Below are 17044 nucleotides of genomic sequence, written 5' to 3'. Positions count from 1 at the left end.
GTCATGAAGGCCTAGCGAGCTCATTACCCCGTTTCATATAGTTAGGCAGCTTTACAGGGAATGTAGTTCACTTTAATTGTCCTAGTGGTATTAAAGCCCAGTGTATTATCCATCCAAACAGCCTTTTGTTCTGTTGGAGGAGAGACTGAAATCACCCTATCTATGCCTCTGGCTTTCCGCTCTGCTCTTCTCTGCTCTCTCTCTCTCTGAGCTGGTCTCCCTGCAGTGCTGGGGCTGGATTGATGAGGTTAAAGAAGCAGGTCTCGGCACCGCTCCTCCTCTGGGATCGCAGCTGGTCACAGTAACGGAGAGGGAGAGAGAGGGAGAAAGGGGAAGAGGTTAGGGAGAGAGGGAAGGAACAAGGAAACTAAACACAACCCAGACACTTTCCCTTTTTCTGACGAGTCAGCTAGGCAACAGTAACCTTTATCTGATGAAAACTGTGGGGGATGAGATAGAAGGAGATAATGAAAAAAAAAGCCTTTATATCGCTTTCTTATTATCTCTTCCTCTCCGCTTTCTCCCTCCCTCATCTCTCACTTCCTATTCCCTCCACTCAATCTTTCCACATGAGACAGTGCAGAGAATACAGTGCAGAACTGCTTGGCAACTGTCGACTCCATGTGTTTGACGTCTCTCTCTAACACGTTTAGCATTCCATTAGTTTGCATACTGCAGAGCAGAGAGCACACAGCACAGCCCAGCTGCTCACTAAAGACAGCACACCAAATGCCACTATTCCCTATTTAGTGCACTACATTTGAGCAGAGCCCTATGGGGTTAGGGTTCTATTTGAGACTCAGCCTATCACTGTATTTCTCAAGCACTGTGGAGTCCAGCTTCTATGCTCTCCTTTCCTCTCCTCTCTGCTCCACTTAGTATTTCTGTTTACATTCATTGTCTGAAACAACTCCTAATCGGTGATGGCAGGTTGAGAAAAACCAGTTGAACTGGCTCTAGTCCTGGCCCTAAATGTAGACAAACACAACACACACACAGCCTTTCACAGGAAAGCGACTGAAAGAAGCATAAAAGTTAATAGGTTGGACATTCAGCTTCAAACAACAGTTTGTGATGCACAGCCATTTTTGCAGTGAATGAGTGAGATTATATGAATTTTCCTCCCTCTTTCCTTTCCTCCTCATGGGACAGGGCTTGTTGCGGCCTTAGATTGTTGCGGCCTTATGTCCCATCCAGGATGACGAGGACTAAGTAAGTACGTTTCTTCTCCCCCAGCGGCAATACTGCATAATAAGGATACACAGACTAGCACATGAGTTGATGTGTGGGTCTGTGTGTAAGGGACTGGGAGGCCCCTCTAGTGCCCCTCTGTGAGTAATATTCCCTTATTAATCAAGACAGGAAGTTGAATATCATTTCTAGCAGTAAATAGCTCCTATTTCTCTAAACATAACATACCAACGATGACTTGACCTCCAGTGATTTCTACAGTAGGAAGTCTGTCCTCACCAAGTTCACTTCAAACCTCTGGTGTGTGTTGCAGATGGATGGATGAATGGATGGATGGAGGGAGGAAGAGAGAGTGAGACAGAGAGGGACTAACAGAGACAGCGAGAGAGAGAGAGCAATGAAGTGTATTCAGACTAAGAAAAACTGCATCTAATTTATAACAGGAACAGAATGATTGCCTACCCAGGTACCCACTTACACACAGGCAGAGTGTACGACGTGCCTTCTGGCGATAAAAACAATGTCCCCGCATGTCACCATCGCCTGGTAACACATATAGCAGCTCTCTGATTCAGCCTTTACAGTACACACACACACACACACACACACACACACACACACACACACACACACACACACACACACACACACACACACACACACACACGCCCACCAGCATACACACACGCACGCACGCACGCACACACACACACACACACACACACACCTTTCCTCTGTGAAAGTAGAGTTGAAAAGAGAGAGATGTCCTTTGAGTTGTGCCAGCTCTAACTGACTATCCTACCGATCCTCGACTTCGGCGATGTCATCTACAAAATAGCTTCCAATACTCTACTCAGCAAACTGGATGCAGTTTATCACAGTGCCATCCGTTTTGTTACTAAAGCACCTTATACCACCCACCACTGCGACCTGTATGCTCTAGTCGGCTGGCCCTCGCTACATATTCGTCGCCAGACCCCCTGGCTCCAGGTCATCTACAAGTCCATGCTAGGTAAAGCTCCGCCTTATCTCAGTTCACTGGTCACGATGGCAACACCCACCCGTAGCACGCGCTCTAGCAGGTCTATCTCACTGATCATCCCAAAAGCCAACACCTCATTTGGCCACCTTTCGTTCCAGTTCTCTGCTGCCTGTGACTGGCGCCTATCATATACCTTCCACCTCCATGTGGAGAATAATTCCTCAATCGGGTTAAGGAAAGGAGAGTATGGGGTAAGTACTGGGTGGTAAATTGTGGTTGGGCCTGAAAACATGCTTGCACCATTTGAGCATGGTGGAACCTGACATTATCCCACACAATGACATAGGTCATGCAATCAGCTCTACAGACCTGATTTAGCTCATCAAGGAAGGTTACATTCAAACAGCGAATCATGTGGCTGCCTGCAACTCAATACAGTGCCTTGCGAAAGTATTCGGCCCCCTTGAACTTTGCGACCTTTTGCCACATTTCAGGCTTCAAACATAAAGATATAAAACTGTATTTTTTTGTGAAGAATCAACAACAAGTGGGACACAATCATGAAGTGGAACGACATTTATTGGATATTTCAAACTTTTTTAACAAATCAAAAACTGAAAAATTGGCCGTGCAAAATTATTCAGCCCCCTTAAGTTAATACTTTGTAGCGCCACCTTTTGCTGCGATTACAGCTGTAAGTCGCTTGGGGTATGTCTCTATCAGTTTTGCACATCGAGAGACTGACATTTTTTCCCATTCCTCCTTGCAAAACAGCTCGAGCTCAGTGAGGTTGGATGGAGAGCATTTGTGAACAGCAGTTTCAGTTCTTTCCACAGATTCTCGATTGGATTCAGGTCTGGACTTTGACTTGGCCATTCTAACACCTGGATATGTTTATTTTTGAACCATTCCATTGTAGATTTTGCTTTATGTTTTGGATCATTGTCTTGTTGGAAGACAAATCTCCATCCCAGTCTCAGGTCTTTTGCAGACTCCATCAGGTTTTCTTCCAGAATGGTCCTGTATTTGGCTCCATCCATCTTCCCATCAATTTTAACCATCTTCCCTGTCCCTGCTGAAGAAAAGCAGGCCCAAACCATGATGCTGCCACCACCATGTTTGACAGTGGGGATGGTGTGTTCAGCTGTGTTGCTTTTACGCCAAACATAACGTTTTGCATTGTTGCCAAAAAGTTCAATTTTGGTTTCATCTGACCAGAGCACCTTCTTCCACATGTTTGGTGTGTCTCCCAGGTGGCTTGAGGCAAACTTTAAACGACACTTTTTATGGATATCTTTAAGAAATGGCTTTCTTCTTGCCACTCTTCCATAAAGGCCAGATTTGTGCAATATACAACTGATTGTTGTCCTATGGACAGAGTCTCCCACCTCAGCTGTAGATATCTGCAGTTCATCCAGAGTGATCATGGGCCTCTTGGCTGCATCTCTGATCAGTCTTCTCCTTGTATGAGCTGAAAGTTTAGAGGGACGGCCAGGTCTTGGTAGATTTGCAGTGGTCTGATACTCCTTCCATTTCAATATTATCGCTTGCACAGTGCTCCTTGGGATGTTTAAAGCTTGGGAAATATTTTTGTATCCAAATCCGGCTTTAAACTTCTTTACAACAGTATCTCGGACCTGCCTGGTGTGTTCCTTGTTCTTCATGATGCTCTCTGCGCTTTTGACGGACCTCTGAGACTATCACAGTGCAGGTGCATTTATATGGAGACTTGATTACACACAGGTGGATTGTATTTATCATCATTAGTCATTTAGGTCAACATTGGATCATTCAGAGATCCTCACTGAACTTCTGGAGAGAGTTTGCTGCACTGAAAGTAAAGGGGCTGAATAATTTTGCACGCCCAATTTTTCAGTTTTTGATTTGTTAAAAAAGTTTGAAATATCCAATAAATGTCGTTCCACTTCATGATAGTGTCCCATTTGTTGTTGATTCTTCACAAAAAAATACAGTTTTATATCTTTATGTTTGAAGCCTGAAATGTGGCAAAAGGTCGCAAAGTTCAAGGGGGCCGAATACTTTCGCAAGGCACTGTATATAGAGTATATAGAGTAGAGAGCTTTAGATGTTGTTCAACCAAACATTAGTGCAGGCAAGATGAGTAATCTAAGCAACTTTGACTGTGGTATGATTGTTGATGCCACACATGGTGATTCCAGCTTGTCAGAAACAGCTGCCCTCCTGGGATTTTTACGCACTACAGCCTCTAGAGTTTACAGAGAATGGTGCGATAAACAAGACACATTCAGTGAGCGCCATTTCTGTGGACAAAAACACCTTGTTAATGAGAGAGGTCAGAGGAGAATTCCCAGACTCATTCAAGCTAACAGAAAGGCCTCAAATGTTCAAATAACAGCTGTTTAAAACAGTGGTGTGCAGAATGGCATCTCTTAACATACAACACCATGAATAAATCAGGCTGTTGTGGAGGAAAAAGGGGGTCCTACCCAGTACTAGATAAGTGTACCTAATAAAGTGAGTGTACAGTAATGTCAAATCTGAAAACATGGTCTGGAAAAGTGGTACATGGGACCATATGTCTGATAAAGAATGATGATGAAATATTACACCCATAGATAATGTAATCCAATTGGTTCATGTTCCACGGTAATTGATGTTAAGGGATCTCGTTATCCTGAAACTTTCATGATCTAAACATGTCAGTTTCCATAAAACTATGCATTAAGAGTAATGCAACAGTTACTTATCATTTTGAGCAGTTGTATCAATTGATAGTTAGATCATTGTAATGAAAGGAATAGACAGTCATCTCAGATGTAAAGTGTGAATTGCATTTTGAAATGGTAATACTTTGATGTCAAGTTGTGTCATTTTGAACAGGTGATTTTAGTTCAATGAACAAATGATCTTAGCTTTATGTGTATTGTATCCAAGCAATTGGAAAAAGTGTTAGTTTTGAAAAATGTGCATTTTGATCATTGGTTTGTGAGTTTTGTTTCTAGAGTTTTGAAAAATGACATTAACGTTCCGAAATTAGTGCCAAAGTGATTGTAAAAAAACTATAATTGGATTTGGTTAAAAGTTGGGTGAAAGAAAATGCCCTTATGTTGATGACTTTCTGCAAATCCAATCAGTTTTTCATGTTAATTCAACGTCATCGCATAGATTTTTCTGGCTGAAATGACATGGATACAACATTGATTCAAACTGTTTTTGCCCAGTGGGATATGTCTTGGAGGTGCTCAGTAAAATCTGAAGTACTGTATGTTTTACAGTACTTAGGCCAGGCTATGTTACATCACAAATAAAATACAGATAGATCTGCACAGAGACCAAGGAGCTTCAGGCAGACAGCAATCTGTGAAAGTCAGACTGCAGAAGACTGTGTAGACCTCTGGAGGGGCTGTAAGTGACAAAGTAAAACATTCTCTTCAAATGTTGGGGCCATTTTCATGTCGAATCTAGGGTCCCATTTAATTTCCAATTGTGAGACAAGGTTGCTGATCTGTGAGGGAGTTGGGAAATGGTCAATAGGATACAGTTGAATTATTAATGAGAGGAAACATAGACCTCTCACACAGTGGTTAGATGTACTGGTTTGAAAGGAGAATGTTGCTTTTTTACAACCAAATAATTTAAAAAAAATGTAAATGTCCAGACAATGTCACTTGTTTTTTTTAAGCTTACCCCAACCAGTGATTCACTTCCTCATCCTTGTTTTGCAGTATAGGGGGCTACTTTTAGAAACGGAAAAGCTGAACTTTATCCGCAATGTTATATTCCATTATGTTGCGACTCGAGCGATACATCTCTGTTCATTTTAGCAGTAGGCTACACGTGAAACAGTGGAATTGGGGAATAGAGTTCATAATGACACAATGTGGTTGCGGATAAAGTTTGGAATGACACAATTTCATGTGTACAAAATCTAAAGATCTGCATCACTATACTGAAGGTGTTTCCATTTTTAAAAGGACATAGGCCTTTTTGGGTGTTGTTGGATCATTTTTTTCTCGTTTTTTCCCCCCCCAGAGCCCCTGTACTGCACAATGAGGATGAGGAAGTGAATTGTTGGAGTAAGTTTCTCAAAAACAAGTGAAATCGAGAAAAAAAAAGTGTAAGGGCAGAGAAAGTAGCTCAGTAACAGACGCTGGACTGCAGCAGTAAAGGAGACGAGGGGCTCAGGGGTCTACTGTAGGTCTGGACCACACAAGAGTATCTTAACGCAGGTCAGGTTCTGTGTCTTTTTTTTGCGTTTTGCATAGTGCTGGGTAGAGTGAAAATGAAGATTATCTTTGACTGTTGTAAATGACATTCGGAATCTGATTGCACATAGATTGCACTTCCCTTGCTGAAAGATTGTTGATTGCTCCATCACAAGAGAAAATCTAGAGAGAAGAATATGAGTACAAGTGCTCTGTTCGTATCTGAAAGGTCCCAATCTTTCCATAGAGTGGGAGAGAGAGGAGATGGTTATTTTGACCCTTTGCAGCGTGATTGGAAATGGATATAATGAACCAGTCAGAACGCATTACAATTGATCTTCTCTCGCTTCCACATTCGGTCTCTCTCTCTCTCTCTCTCTCTCCATATCTTCTTGCTCTCTTCTTCTCTCTCGCTCTCTGCACTCATTCTCTTTTAACTCCCTTCTTCCTCATCTTGTCCTCCTAGCTTTGTCATTTTTTGCTCTATGTGCGCTATTCAGGGAGAGATCTGATTGGGTCGCTTTCCAAATGCAATCAGTGCCTGATTTCCTACTTGAACATCATCGGAAGTGATTTTCCATTAGAATGAGGACGGTAGTTAGTTACGCAGTGTAATTAATAGAACGCTGGGGATCAACAAACCACCCTTGCCTGTCCGCTCTGCCTCTATCCTCGCTCCTCTTCCAGATTGGATCTACAAAGACTTAAAAAAAAAGCTTTTAAAGAAGCTTAAACCTAAAACTCTTTAGGAAAACAAAACACAAGCTCTTGGGGTTGTTGCTTATGTGAAGAGACCGGTGACTGGGGGTGCATCCCAAATGGCACCCTATTCCCTTTATAGTGTGCTACTTTTGACCAGGGCACACACAGCACTGTACAGGGAATAGGGTGCCATTTGGGACATAGCATGGGTGAGTGTCAGGAGAAGGGCAGGGGAAACAGAGCCTGGTGTCTCAGTCAGCTGCTCCGCGCCGCTTGGCTTATTAGTGTCAGAGTTGACACACCTCATCTGTGGGATAAAGCACCAGGATACTCCCTAATCCGTCCCTGTCTCATTCCAGACACCTCTCAGCGGGTTTACAGATGCTGACTGGACGTGACACGGCAAACAATTTGGGTCACGATGTGCTGCTCAATGCTGTCGTTCTGATGTGAGTGTTAACAAAAGGGACTATATTTGATGTTGGCGTATGGGGAGGGCGTCAAGTCTTGTCTGACTAATAAGACAATATTGCAACAGATTCTGGAGGCTTTTTTGGGGGAAGTAGCCTAGGGTCAGAATGGTCTGACTTTGCCCAATCACAGTATATGCATGTAGTACATTGCCAAATTCCATAAATAAGATATTTCTGACAATGTCTTTGGATAGTTGTACACGTTTACATTACTCTAGATTAGGTGTGTGCTGTCAACTTCGAAAAAGCCTGTGAAAATGGCTGTTCATAGCAATGTCATCAGAAGCAATATGTTTTATTAGGGCGTTATATGGAGGAGCCCAAAAAAGCTCTGCTTTGTCCAACAACTACCTACGTCACCGTGCAGCAAATCTTCCAGGTTCACGCCTAGAGGCTAATGATTTTACAAGGCTTTATCCTTGCGAAGGAATGAAACTCCTTATCCCATACTGATAAGAAAACTGACTGCTGCTCTCTCTCTCTGCGAAGCACTGGGGCTGAGGTCCCATACCTTTGTGTCGCAGCCTAGCAACTCGTTGCCCGCTCGCATTCCTCTGACAGCAGCGGATTTAAAAGCCTTCCTTCCCTCATACTTTGTGCTTGTAAATCCCAAACCCTCCCAATGCATGGCCTCGTTGAATATACGATAAGGATTTTTCTATCAGACTCTTTCATGTAAGATAAAATGTGTTTAGGGTCGTTAGAGCGTAATTACTAACGTCTTAAGTATTGCTTTTAGGGCCACTTAGCTTACCTCAACTCTCAGAGGCTTATCTCATGGATGGAGATGAAACATCACAGGGACTGCTTCATAAGGTGGACGTAGGCTGTGTCCCAAATGGCACCCCATTTCCTATAAAGTGCACTACTTATGACCAGGTCCCATAGGGTAGAGGGTGTCATTTGGGATGCAGATGTAATAACAGTGTGGTACAGGTCTAAATCACTGCGGGCGGGCGGTGCAGCAGGCAGCCTCATAACATCTCTCTTTTAATCAGGCTCTCACTCAAAGCAAAGGCATTCGTCTGACCCTGCAATTTCTGCTGTTCTAAGGGTTTCTTCGCTGGGGTGTGGTTAAGGTTGATGTTGGGATAAAGAGAGGGTGAGAGAGAGGAGGAGGGGTTGCTGAATTAGCTAGGTGGGTTCTTTATTCTTTTCACTTTAAAGTAGCAGAGTTTTAGTGAAGTCTGTTAAACAGTAAACATTATTCCCCAATTGAAGTGAGCTAACAGGGGGTGGAATCAAAACAATATATTACATCAGCCTTCTAATTACAACTAGGAATGTGCCAATTAATCTGTTGCCTGGCAGTTGAACAGTGCCTATTGGCTCTGGTCAGAAGTAGTGCACTATATATGGAATAGGGTGCCATTTCGGATATTGCCAGTGATCCTGCCTCCACTATTATTAGCTGCCCTTTTCAAACACACAGAGGTGATTAGAATGAGGAACCAGCACAGAGGATGTCAATATTCAAATAAAATACATTTTTGTTTGTCACATGCACCGAATACAACAGGTTTACCTTACTGTGAAATGCTTACTTACAAGCCCTTAACCAACAATGCAGTTTCAAGAAAAAGAAGAGTGAATTAAGAAAATATTTACTAAATAAAATAACAATAACAAGGCTATACACAAGGGGTACTGGTACTGAGTCAATGCGCAGGGGTACAGGTTAGTTGAGGTAATTGAGGCAATATGTACATGTAGGTAAGGGTAATGTGTCTATATATAGATAATAAACATCGAGTAGCAGCAGCGTAAAAATGGGGGGGGGTCAAGGCAACCATTTGATTAGCTCTTCAGCATTCTATTGGCTTGGGGTAGAAGCTGTTTAGAAGCCTTTTGGAGCTAGACTTTCCGCTCCGGTACCGCTTGTCGTGCGGTAGCAGAGAGAACAGTCTGTGACTAGGGTGGCTGGATTCTTTGACAATTTTTAGGGGCTATCCTCTGACACCGCCTGGTATAGAAGTCCTGGAAGCTTGGCCCCAGTGATGTACTGGGCCGTACTCACTACCCTCTGTAGGGCCTTGCGACCGGAGGCCGAGCAGTTGCCATACCAGCCGGTGAATCAACCAGTCAAGATGCTCTTGATGGTGCAGCTGTAGAACCTTTTGAGGATCTGACGACCCATGCCAAATCTTTTCAGTCTCCTGAGGGGGAATAGGCGTTGTCATGCCCTCTTCACGACTGTCTTGGTGTGTTTGGACCATGATAGTTTGTTGGTGATGTGGACACCAAAGAACTTGAAGCTTTCAAGTTGCTCCACTACAGCCCCGTCGATGAGAATTGGGGTGTGCTCGCCCTCCTTTTGATGTAGTCCATGATGATCTTGTTCTTCTGGATCATGTTGAGGGAGGGGTTGCTGTCCTGTTCCCACACAGTCAAGTCTCTGACCTCCTCCCTATAGGCTGTCTCATCGTTGTCGGTGATCAGGCCTACCATTGTTGTGTCATCAGCAAAGTTAATGATGGTTTTGGAGTCGTGCTTGGTCCACTCCTGTACTCCCTGTCATGGGTGAGTACAGGAGTGGACTAAGCACGCACCCCTGAGGGGCCCCCATGTTGAGGATCAGCGTGGCAAATGTATTGTTGCTTACCCTTACCACCTGGGGGCGGCCCGTCAGGAAGTCCAGGATCCAGATGCAGAGGGAGGTGTTTAGTCCCAGCGTCATTAGCTTAGTGGTGAGTTTTGAGCGCACTATGGTGTTGAATGCTGAGCTGTTGTCAATAAATAGCATTCTCACGTAGGTGTTCCCTTTGCCCAGGTGCGAAATGGCACTGTGGAGTGCAATAGAGATTGCGACATCTGTCGATCTTGGGGTGGTATGCAAATTAGGGTGGGTCTAGGGTTTCTGGGATGATGGTGTTGATGTGAGTCATGACCAGCCTTTCTAAGCACTTCATGGCTACAGACGTGAGTGCTAAGGGTCAGTAGTCATTTAGGCAGGTTACCTTGGTGTCCTTGGGCACAGTGGCTATGGTGGTCTGCTTAAAAGTACACGTCCTGGTAAACCGTCTGTGAATGTTGACCTGTTTAAAGGTCTTATTCACATCGGCTATGGCGAGCATGATCACACAGTCGTTCGGAACAGTTGGTGCTCTCATGCATGCTTCAGTGTTGCTTGCCTCGAAGCGGGCATATAATTCATTTAGCTCCTCTGGTAGGCTCACTGGGCAGCTCACGGCTGTGCTTCCTTTTGTAGTCCGTAATAGTTTGCAAGCCTTGTCACATCCAACAAGTGTCAGAGCCAGTGTAGTAGGATTCAATCTAAGTCTTGTATTGAGGATTTGCCTGTTTGATGGTTCGTTGTGGGCCGGAGGCTCCTTGAAAGTGGTAGCTCTACCCTTTAGCTCAGTGCAGACGTTGTCTGTAATCCATGGCTTCTGGTTGGGGTATGTGTACTACCGATCAAAAGTTTTAAAACACCTACTCATTCAAGGGTTTTTCTTTATTTGACTATTTTCTACATTGTAGAATAATTATAAAGACACCAAAACGTATAACACAATTATAACACATATGGAATCATGTAGTAACCAAAAAAGTGTTAAACAAATCAAATATATTTTATATTTCAGATTCTTCAAAGTTGCCACCCTTTGTCTTGATGACAGCTTTGCACACTCTTGGCATTTTCTCAACTAGCTTCATGAGGTAGCTTTAAGAAGGTGCACCTGTTAATTGAAATGCATTCCAGGTGATTACCGCATGAAGCTGGTTGAGACAATGCCAAGAGTGTGCAAAGCTGTCATCAAGGCAAAGGGTGGCTATTTGAAGAATCTCAAATATAAAATATAAAATGTTTTACACTTTTTTGGTTACTACATTATTCCATATGTGTTATGTTATAGTTTTGATGTCTTCACTATTATTCTTCAATGTAGAAAATAGTAAAATAAAGAAAAATCCTTGAATGAGTAGGTGTTCTAAAACTTTTGACATTGTGTTCGGGAGGGAATCCTTAAAAGTAAAGAGGGGGAAGCAGGTCAGATGCTCCATCGGAACAACTTGAGTGAGGAGGGGAGGACGTCCAGTGTTGTCTCTCCACAGACAAGACAACAGCACACACAAATGATGGGCAATGTTGTAGATGGATCAAAACAATCAATATTCCTTGCTGTTCTCCCTCCACAGAAAACAACTGACCCCACTCTACCAAACCCCTAATGAAAATACCTGTCAGTAAGAAGGTCAGTGCTCCTGCCAGCCTGTCAGGGAAGCTAGTACAAACAACAGCCCCGAGCAAAGACCTCAATCTACAAAGAAAATCAACCACCGATAGAAAACGGTTAAGAAAACAAGGAAAAACATAGCTGCAGGAAAAGCCTTTATTTACCGATGCTTGAAACAAGACTCGTGATTAATGAATGGGGTCTGACATGATGAGGTAGTTAGCGTAGCCACCGTTACCTAATGTAAATGAAGCAGGGAGGAGGCCCATTTCTGAGGCACTTTTATGTGGTGTTGAGTGGAGCACAGGCGCGCTGTGGTGTGGAGTCAGACGGTGGTTTTGAAGTTTTCAAGCCTTCACTCTCTTTCATCAATTAAAAGAGCTGCTCCTAATTAAACAGCTCGCTAGCAGATGGAGCGGAGGTAGGGGTCGGACGTGACCGGGACGGGACAGGGTGTGTGTGTGGGGGAATGAGGGTGGAGTGTGGCGTGTGTGTGTGTGGTGGAGTGTGTGTGTGTGTGTATGTGCACGTGTGCATGCATGCATGCATATGTGTTCCTGTGTATCTGCGCATGTGCGTAAGTGTGTGTGTGCAGGGGGAGTTTGGGGAGAGCGGAAGCCCACTGAGTTTGTAATTAGCAGAGTTAAGCAGGATGTCCAACAGCTGGCGAAGAGTTTGACTGTTTTTATGCTCTGTCCCCCAGGCTTGTTAACGGTCTCAAAGAGAGAGACTCACTCTTCTCCGCCAACTAGGACTGACCCCTGACCTGTGGCATGCAGCTTCACTCCCCATACTGTATCTCTGCTACAAGCATGCACACGCACACCCACACCCCCACACACACAGTATCTCAACTACAGGCAGGGGAGATATAGTCTAGCGTCAAACTTCAAACTTGTAGTGTCCATTAATCACAAGGATGCTTCACTTACTGTAACCATGTGGTCCACATCAGGGTGTCTGTATGTCCCTGTGCTGTGTATGGGAACTGGATGGGTGAAAGCCTCTGTTCCTCCTCATCTCTCTTCTTATCTGCTTAGAATTCCGCGTTGCTGTGCACACGCCAACTCTACTGATGAGTGTCCTGCTTTTGTTTCTCCATTTGTTCAACATGTGATACCATGAACTACACGTCTGACAACAGTTGAGCACATGTGAAAACCCAGGTGTTAAATGTAATTTAGAGTATTTGACTTTGTCTAGTTCCCAGTTTGTTTCAGGGACGTCTCCAGGGACCTGCTTAGAACGTTGTGTCATGGTTCCCTGGAAGGTTTTTGTCTAGTTGAGGTGAAAATATGGTTAATCTACGACAGGTTAGTGTATTTTTACAGCTACATTCAGATGTTCATGTTGAAGGACAGTATGATGCTGTATGCTGATTACTTGGGACTCACTTGGGATTTGAACTATGAAGTTCATAAACCTGAAGTTCTTACTGCAACCTAAAGTTGCAGTGAAAATATGGGAAATATATTTTTTTAAACTTGGTGTTATTTCTATAAAATGACAGTATGCTGCTGTATTCTGATTTAAATTAGTGTAAAAAATATTGTTTATTTTTGTACTGTGACTCAACATTTGAACTCATAACCTCTTGGTTGCTAGGAATCTGAATTATATTGATACAGTGCAGCTACACCACCAGATCTGTGATCATGAAAGATATATACTTTCCTGAAAGCTGCCCAGAATCAAGTAAATAATTATCCAATTATCACCATCAAAATAAAACTAGCAGTGCTCAAGAACATAGAGTACAACATACATTCTTTGGGGATTTCACATAAAACATTTCAAATAACATTTTATTCGTCACATGCCCCAAATACAACAGGTTACTTACAGTGAAATGCTTACTGACAAGCCCTTAACCAACAATGCAGTTTTAAGAAAATACAAAAACAAAGTAAGAGATAAGAATCACAAATAATTAAAGAGCCGCAGTAAATAACAAAAGCAGGGCTATATACAGGGGGTACAGGTGTTGAGGTAATTTAGGTAATTATGTACATATAGCTAGAGTAATTAAAGTGGCTATGCATGGATTATAACAGAGAGTAGCAGCAGTGTGGGAGGGGGGGGGGGGGGGGGGGGGGAGCAATGCAAAAGTCTGGGTAGCCACTTGATTAGCTGTTCAGGAGTCTTATGGCTTGGGGGTAGAAGCTGTTAAGAAGCCTCTTGGACCAAGACTTGGTGCTCTGGTACCGCTTGCCGTGCAGTAGCAGAGAGAACAGTCTATGACTAGGGTGGCTGGAGTCTTTGACAATTTTTAGGGCCTTTGACACCGCCTGGTATAGAGGTCCTGGATGGCAGGAAGCTTGGCCCTATTGATGTACTGGGCCATACTCACTACCCTCTGTAGTGCCTTGCAGTCGGAGGCCGAGCAGTTATCATACCAGGTAGTGATGCAACCTGTCAGGATGCTCTTGATGGTGCAGCTGTAAAACCTTTTTATTTTTTTATTTCACCTTTATTTAACCAGGTAGGCTAGTTGAGAACAAGTTCTCATTTGCAACTGCGACCTGGCCAAGATAAGGCATAGCAGTGTGAACAGACAACACAGAGTTACACATGGAGTAAACAATTAACAAGTCAATAACACAGTAGAAAAAAAGGGGAGTCTATATATACATTGTGTGCAAAAGGCATGAGGTAGGCAAATAATTACAATTATGCAGATTAACACTGGAGTGATAAATGATCAGATGGTTATGTACAGGTAGAGATATTGGTGTGCAAAAGAGCAGAAAAATAAAAATAAATAAATAAAAACAGTATGGGGATGAGGTAGGTGAAAATGGGTGGGCTATTTACCAATAGACTATGTACAGCTGCAGCGATCGGTTAGCTGCTCAGATAGCAGATGTTTGAAGTTGGTGAGGGAGATAAAAGTCTCCAACTTCAGCGATTTTTGCAATTCGTTCCAGTCACAGGCAGCAGAGAACTGGAACGAAAGGCGGCCAAATGAGGTGTTGGCTTTAGGGATGATCAGTGAGATACACCTGCTGGAGCGCGTGCTACGGATGGGTGTTGCCATCGTAACCAGTGAACTGAGATAAGGCGGAGCTTTACCTAGCATGGACTTGTAGATGACCTGGAGCCAGTGGGTCTGGCGACGAATATGTAGCGAGGGCCAGCCGACTAGAGCATACAAGTCGCAGTGGTGGGTGGTATAAGGTGCTTTAGTGACAAAACGGATGGCACTGTGATAAACTGCATCCAGTTTGCTGAGTAGAGTGTTGGAAGCAATTTTGTAGATGACGTCGCCGAAGTCGAGGATCGGTAGGATAGTCAGTTTTACTAGGGTAAGTTTGGCGGCGTGAGTGAAGGAGGCTTTGTTGCGGAATAGAAAGCCGACTCTTGATTTGATTTTCGATTGGAGATGTTTGATATGGGTCTGGAAGGAGAGTTTAGAGTCTAGCCAGACACCTAGGTACTTATAGATGTCCACATATTCAAGGTCGGAACCATCCAGGGTGGTGATGCTGGTCAGGCGTGCGGGTGCAGGCAGCGAACGGTTGAAAAGCATGCATTTGGTTTTACTAGCGTTTAAGAGCAGTTGGAGGCCACGGAAGGAGTGCTGTATGGCATTGAAGCTCGTTTGGAGGTTAGATAGCACAGTGTCCAAGGACGGGCCGGAAGTATATAGAATGGTGTCGTCTGCGTAGAGGTGGATCAGGGAATCGCCCGCAGCATGAGAAACATCATTGATATATACAGAGAAAAGAGTCGGCCCGAGAATTGAACCCTGTGGCACCCCCATAGAGACTGCCAGAGGACCGGACAGCATGCCCTCCGATTTGACACACTGAACTCTGTCTGCAAAGTAATTGGTGAACCAGGCAAGGCAGTCATCCGAAAAACCGAGGCTACTGAGGATCTGAGGACCAATGCCAAATCTTTTCAGTCTGAGGGGGAATAGGTTTTGTCGTGCCCTCTTCACGACTGTCTTGGTGTGCTTGGACCATGTTAGTTTGTTGGTGATGTGGACGCCAAGGAACTTGAAGCTCTCAACCTGCTCCACTACAACCCCGTCAATGAGAATGGGGGTGTGCTCGGTCCTCCTTTTCCTGTAGTCCACAATCATCTCCTTTGTCTTGATCACATTGAGGGAGAGGTTGTTGTTCTTGCACCACACAGTCAGGTCTCTGACCTCCTCCCTATAGGCTGTTTCATCATTGTCGGTGATCAGGCCTACCACTGTTATGTCATCAGCAAACTTAATGATGGTGTTGGATTCGTGCCATGCCGTGCAGTCATGAGTGATCAGGGAGTACAGGAGAAGACTGAGCATGCACCCCTGAGGGGCCCCCGTGTTGAGGATCAGCGTGAAGGATGTATTGTTACCTACCCTTACCACCTGGGGGAAGCCCGTCAGGATGTCCAGGATCCAGTTGCAGAGGGAGGTGTTTAGTCCTAGGGTCCTTAGTTTAGTGATGAGCTTTGAGGGCACTATGGTGTTGAATGCTGAGCTGTAGTCAATGAATAGCATCCTTTTGTCCAGGTGGGAAAGGACAGTGTAAAGTGCAATAGAGATGGCATCATCTGTGGATCTGTTGGTGCATTATACAAATTGGAGTGGGTCTTGGGTTTCTGGGATAATGGTGTTGATGTGAGCCATGACCAGCCTTTCAAAGCATTTCATGGCTACAGACGTGAGTGCTACTACGGGTTGGTCATTTAGGCAGGTTACCTTAGTGTTCTTGGACACAGGGACTATGGTGGTCTGCTTGAAACATGTTGGTATTACAGACTCAGACAGGGAGAGGTTAAAAATGTCAGTGAAGACACTTGCCAGTTGGTCAGCGCATGCTCGGATTACACGTCCTGGTAATCTGTCTGAAAGGTCTTACTCACATCGGCTGCGGAGCACGTGATCACACAGATTTGAATTTACAACCTCTGCAGTGCCACCAGGTTCATACTTATTCATGCTACTTTACATTATCCAAAAATAAGGGTATGTTTAGGGTACAATGTTGTTACCTGGGTGCAAAAAGGTCAAAGGTACACTTCCCAGGTACACATATGAACTCATAAGGTGCCATTCGGTTCTTTGTAGGTATAATAGGATATTTTTCTACTCAATATTTTGAATATAAGGTATGATCACCACTGCAATTTGATACATTGCAGGTGTGGTAAATATATGTATATTTGCGCCAACTATCAGTGGAAGTGTTGTAGAAGTTTGATGGTTGTGCGGATGTAAGTAGATAACCTTTTTTGACACTGTCTGTTCTGTAAACTGTTCTGTAAACTGTGAAGAATGTGTCAGTAATGAGCTGCACTGTGAAGAGTTTGTTGTGCATTTTCAACTAACTTAATGGC

This window comes from Oncorhynchus mykiss, chromosome Y (assembly GCF_013265735.2).
Source record: "Oncorhynchus mykiss isolate Arlee chromosome Y, USDA_OmykA_1.1, whole genome shotgun sequence".
NCBI classification, from domain to species: Eukaryota; Metazoa; Chordata; class Actinopteri; order Salmoniformes; family Salmonidae; genus Oncorhynchus; species Oncorhynchus mykiss.
Note: the sequence above shows the minus strand (reverse complement) of the source record.